Genomic DNA, 6168 nt, shown 5'->3' with positions numbered 1-6168 from the left:
ACATTGTATGACTGTAATTTTCAAAATCAAACAAGCGAGTATAGCTCTCAACAACAGAAATGCTGCTAGTACCTCCATGCTTGCTAGATAAACAATGGACGGAGAGAATGGCGTTTTCACGCTAGCATCCTGCCAACATGGCGGATAGGGGCGGGGCTCTGTACTATGACGACAACTCCTCATTCCATTCCCAAAACTCCGTTTTTGTCTCTTTCAACCAGTTTACACACAAACGCTAAACAGAGTTTTTAAAAAATCTCCACTTTTGCCGGAGTTTTTTTTTAGCTTCGTTTTCGGAGGAAAAAACTCCATTTGTGTATAAACGAAAGGCACAAACGAAGGGAAAGGTCTTCGTTTTTCAAAATACCCAGGTATGTGTAAACAGCACCTAAGTCCTTTCAGGCACTAGAACCTCCAGGGACTCAACGAAGAAAAGACTTCAGCCTGAAAAGTTGTCCACAAGACAAAATGTATAAAATATGAAGTACCGTATTTTCTGCACTATAGAGCGCACCGGGTTATAAGGCGCACTGTCAATGAATGGTCTATTTTTGATCTTTTTTCATATATAAAGCGCACCGGCCTATAAGGCGCATTTAGCGAAACAAAACAGTCAGATAAGTCAGTCAGTCAAACTTTATTAAACTTATTCACAATAACTCCCAACCTTGCTCAGTTGTAACATGTAAAAAAAAGTCTGATACCGCTAAATCAAACCGTAACGTATTCACAATAACTCTCAAAATTGTTCAGATATAACACGTATAATTGAACACAATACACACACTTTTTCAGTTCATTCCTCGTCCCCAAATCCCTCAAATTCTTCATTTTCAGTGTCCGAGTTGTTAAACAGTTGGGCGATTACGGCATCCAGCATGCCCTGATCCCTCTCGTCATTATCAGAGTCAGTGTCGTTGCTGTTACCTGGCAGTTCAGTGATGATTCTGGCCTTCGTGAAAGCTCGGACCACAGTTGAGACTGATACCTTGGCCCAGGCATCCACGATCCATTGGCAGATAGTAGCATAATGCTGCGTGTACACCAAGGGCGACCTACACTACCTGGTAGCGGAGGTAGCTGGAGAAGCTTCGCTTGAGAATTTGCTTTGGTAGCTTTGGTAGCTTTGGTAGCTCGTGACGTCACATTTAGAATGTTCAATTTTGGAGTCGCAGATCAATAGGGACGGAGAGATGTGGAAAAAGCTATCTTGTCTCTTGACGTAAATATTATGGTGAAGCACAATATATATCACTCCGCTACGCTCATGACTACTGTAGCCGTAATGCTGCGGTGCGGCTTTGTAGTTTACCAAAGTCTTACTAAAACATTTTGACAGAGCGCCGTGTACCACACAAAATCACTTCGAGGTCAGTAAGCACAACAAGAATAAATCCATATATAAAGCGCTCCGGGTTATAAGGCGCACTTTCGTGTTTTGAGAAAATTATAGGCTTTTAAGTGCGCCTTATAGTGCGGAAAATACGGTATACTATAAAATTTAAGATGGCTCTGTCAGAAGTCAGCCATGGTGCCTGAGAACTTTAAGCAATGAACCTGGATTTAATTTCCATGCCATTTCAATCTAGTCAATTCTCAAGGTGACAGAGAAGAAAAAAAAAGGTAAAAATATATATAAATAAAGAAATAAAAACAAAGACTAAAGTGAAACAGTACAGGTTAGACAGTGGTGACTGCAATCAATATAAACCTAAAACCACCAATACGGTCTCTTTAAACCCCCTAAACTCCAGCGTAATGGAGAAATGACAAAAATAAAACCTAAATAGTCACTGCCATGTAAACACACACACAAAAGAAATACAACTAACAGTGGTCAAAAGTACATTGGCAATTTCTCAAAATGTGCACACATCACAAGGTACCAACTGAAAATGTTCTACCCCTTTTTTGTCTTTTTACATGCATGTGACCAGCAAGAATAATAATAATAAAAAAACTTCCGTTCACTGGCCCTATTCCTAAATTGATTCTTCAGTTTTATTTTTTTTCTTATTATTTCTTTATTTCAGCGGGCGGCATCAAGTCAATGCAAATACACACACAGCCAGTGTTGGGAGTAAAGGCGTTTAAGTATAACGGCGTTACTAACGGCGTTATTTTTCCAGTAACGGAGTAATCTAATTAATTACTTTCCCCATCATTACAACGCCGTTATCGTTACTGAGAATATAAAGTGGCGCATTACTACAATTTGGTTGTAGGCTTTCGGCTACACATCAGCTGCATGCTGCCTGGAGAGAGCAGGGGTGGGGATGATGACACCGTTGCAAATGCGATGATGATTGGCTGTGTGGGCGGATCATGCCCTGCTCACGCTGTCTCACTGCACGCGCTAAACACACACAAGACAGCGGCGACGAGCCAGGGAAGTTCACAGGTAGCGTTCTTTAACTGGAATTACCGGCACTACTTCTCACCCGTGGAGATAAAAGGCAAGAATGTGTATGTAACATGCACGCTATGCCCAGGGAAAAAACTTTATCCACGTCTGCCTCAAGTAATTCAAATCTAATGAAGCCCCTTACATCAACCCATGCGAATATGAAGCACTTGTTGCTTCTGCAGCTGCTAACCCAACCCCAAGCCCAAATGCAGCTAGCTAACCCAACCCCAAGCCCAAAGGCAGCTAGCTAACCCAACCCCAAGCCCAAAGGCAGCTAGCATGAGCCCCAGCGAAGGAGACGGAGCCACTCGAAAACAAACAACACTCCATTTTTCGGCTCAGAATTTATTTATTAATTTATTTATATACATCATATGGCAGGCTGCAATCTATTGAGTTCAAATAAATACCGAAGGTTCTAAATTACTGTATTTAGTGTTTTTATATCTTCTATATAGGGAGTATAGGGAAATATTCACTGAGTCTGGTCCATTTTTTTTTTCCTTTAGCACAAGTTTCTTGTGTTTACCTTGAATGAATTCAATCAGTTAATATAAACATATTTGATGTTAAAGATGTTATAGAACATAACACCGTTATAGAACATAAAAAATAACGCCAAAGTTACTTGGCTGAGTCCCTAATTACTTCTACAATGTGGTAATTGAGTTACTAACTTAATTACTTTTTGGGAGCAGTAACTAGTAACTATTAGGGGTGGAACGGTACAAAAAACTCACGGTTCGGTACGTACCTCGGTACGTACTTTTCCTGTATTAGAAACAGGTTGGGAAAAAGAAAAAAATTAGAAGTTATGGAACGATAGTAAACACTAAAATTAGGGAAATATATTTAGATAAAATAGACATAAGTAGGGATGGGAATTGATAAGATTTTTACGATTCCAATTACATTTTCGATTCTGCTTAGCGATTCGGTTCTTTATCGATTCTCATTTGGAAACAAACCGGACGATTAGCATCAACTTTGTTTAGTTTAGAAGTAACAAGACTCGTGACCTCACAAATCCAACAACGGTGAGGTCCACATTGGTCTATCATAGCCTGGGTAATTTAACTCCTCCCTGCTCTGGTGAAAGGAGAAGCTTGAGGTAGAAGTGAACTGCAGGTAGTACCACCAGCCTCTGGCTCTGAGCCAATCGGACTCTGCCTCTCGGGATGGTCATTTAAATGTAATGCATGAGAAGGCCTTTATTTTACATTAACCATTACTAATAGCAGGTTTTACAATGAGGCAAATGGTGCCAACATGATAGGCAGTGTTTGTTAGTTTGTCAGTTACCTGCAGTGTTAGCCGAGGACATGCTAACGTTGCTAACGTTGCTAACGTTTCTGCTGCTGCTGGGTTAAGATTCACCAACGTTAGTCCGGAACGGATCGAAAACACGACATTCATTCATAATTATTGCATGTTGGTAGTATTTCCTCTCTTTGATGAAATATCCACTTTTTGCCCTGTTGTCATCTTTTTTAGGGAAGTGTAACCAAACTTTCGAGTGTTTGTACCGCGCCCTGTATCTGCACAAGTTGAAGGCGACTGAGAGAAGACTGGGAGACGCCAACATAAAGTGCATTGCAATAGTCTAACCTTGAACTTATTAGGGCATGGATGGCTTTCTCAAGGTCATGACTATTTAAAAAAATTTTAACTTTGGCCAGGAGACACAACTGGAAAAAACTAGTCCTGAGAACATTGTTAATTTGTTTATCCAACCTCTGATGAGCACACAAGCAAAGCACACAAAGAGAAGGGGTTGATATTGGGCTTTTGTGCCGATCTCCTACCACAACGTTGTTAGTAATTCTTTTGTTAATGATGACTGATCAGAAATGTAAGCCAACATGTTTCTGTGAGCTTATGTGACTAAATGTTTTGCTCTTTAAGCTCCAATGAAAGTCTTGGGATGCATTTTCTTCCAGTAAATGCAAATCAAATCTAATCAAATTTATTGATATAGCACATTTCATGTATAAAACAATTCCAAGGGCTTCACATAAAATAAAAGCATTGCAGCAGGGAGTGGAAGAAGCATTAAAAATACATAAAAGAATATAAAGAGAAACAAATAAAATAATTTAAATTAATTTAAAAACAAGCAAGAAATTAAAAGATATTGTGCAGATTTCATGCATAGACATATGAGAACAGAAATGTTTTTAACCTGGATTTAAAAATGTCTACATTTGGTGAAAGTTTAATCTCCACTGGCAGTTTGTTCCACTTGTTTGCAGCATAACAGCTAAATGCTGCTTCTCCATGTTTAGTCTGGACTCTGGACTGGACCAGCTGACCTGAGTCCTTGGATCTAAGAGCTCTGCTGGGTTTATATTCTCTGAACATATCACAGATGTATTTTGGGCCTAAACCGTTCTGGGATTTGTAAACCATCAGCAGGCTTTTAAAATCTATTCTGTGACTGACTGGAAGCCAGATTAATCCAGGTGTTTACTTCCTCCAGACACTGACACAGTACGTCTGCTGGGCTGCAGTCGCCCGGTGACAGAGACACATAAAGTTGTGTATCGTCTGCATAACTGTGATAATTGATGTTAAAATTCTGCAATATCTGACCGAAAGGGAGCATATACAAGTTAAACAGAAGAGGTCCAAGAATTGACCCATGGGGGACTCCACAAGTCATGGCCACTCGCTCAGATTCATAGCTGCCAATTGTAACAAAACAACTCCGGCCTTCTAAGTAGGACCTGAACCAGTTAAGGACCGCTCCAGAAAGTCCAACCCAGTTTTTCAGCCTGTGCAACAGGATTCTGTGATCTACAGTATCAAACGCAGCGCTGAGGTCCAACAGAACCAGGACTGAAACATTACCAGAATCCGTATTGAACCTGATGTCGTTTAACACTTTGACCAGAGCTGTTTCAGTGCTGTGATGACGTCTGAAGCCTGATTGAAAGTTATCAAGACTTCCACTTTTATTCAGAAATTCGTTGAGCTGGTTAAATACAACGTTCTCAATAATCTTGGATATAAAAGAGAGGTTAGAGACAGGTCTGTAGCTGTTCATCATAGAGGCGTCTAGAGTTATCAGCTCACTGATGCCAGTGAGCTGATAACTATTTGTAGGAGATCACTTTCTACTGAGGTAAAAACGGTTTTTAAAAAGTCTGATGGTATTATGTCCAGAGTGCAAGTTGTTGATTTCAGATGCTAAACTGTTTCCTCTAGGATTTTTAAATAAACAAAATTTAATTTTGACATAACATCAGAGTTATTTCTAGGTTTTAGACACATTAGTTTAATGTTTTGTCTAATTGTTTTGATTTTGTGGCTAAAAAAGTTGGCAAATTCGTTGCATTTCTCTGTGGAGAGGAGGTCTGGGTTTGACTGTTTAGGAGGATTTGTGAGTTTTTTAACCATAGCAAACAGAGTTGGAAAATTGTTGACATTCTTATTAATCATTTCAGATAAATGCAGCTGTCTGGCCTTGCACAGCTCATTGTTATAACTACGCAGGCTTTCTTTGTACAGCTCATAGTAAATCTGAAGCTTTGTTTTCATCCACTTACGTTCAGCTTTCCTGCATTCTCTTTTCAGGTTTTTGACCGTAGTGGTGTTTCTCCATGGTGTTTTCTGGTTGCTCAAGGTGCTCTTGATTCTTATCGGTGCAACAGCTTCCATTACATTCAAATTTTTCAAGTTGAAATGATCCAGCAGTCCTTCAACTGACTCTGCGCTCATTGTTGGTAACATAGCTATGGCCTCCCTAAACTGACCACTTG

Source organism: Odontesthes bonariensis, chromosome 8 (assembly GCF_027942865.1).
Source record: "Odontesthes bonariensis isolate fOdoBon6 chromosome 8, fOdoBon6.hap1, whole genome shotgun sequence".
Taxonomy (NCBI): Eukaryota; Metazoa; Chordata; class Actinopteri; order Atheriniformes; family Atherinopsidae; genus Odontesthes; species Odontesthes bonariensis.
The sequence above is the reverse complement of the archived record's forward strand: the minus strand, read 5'-3'. Positions refer to the sequence as shown.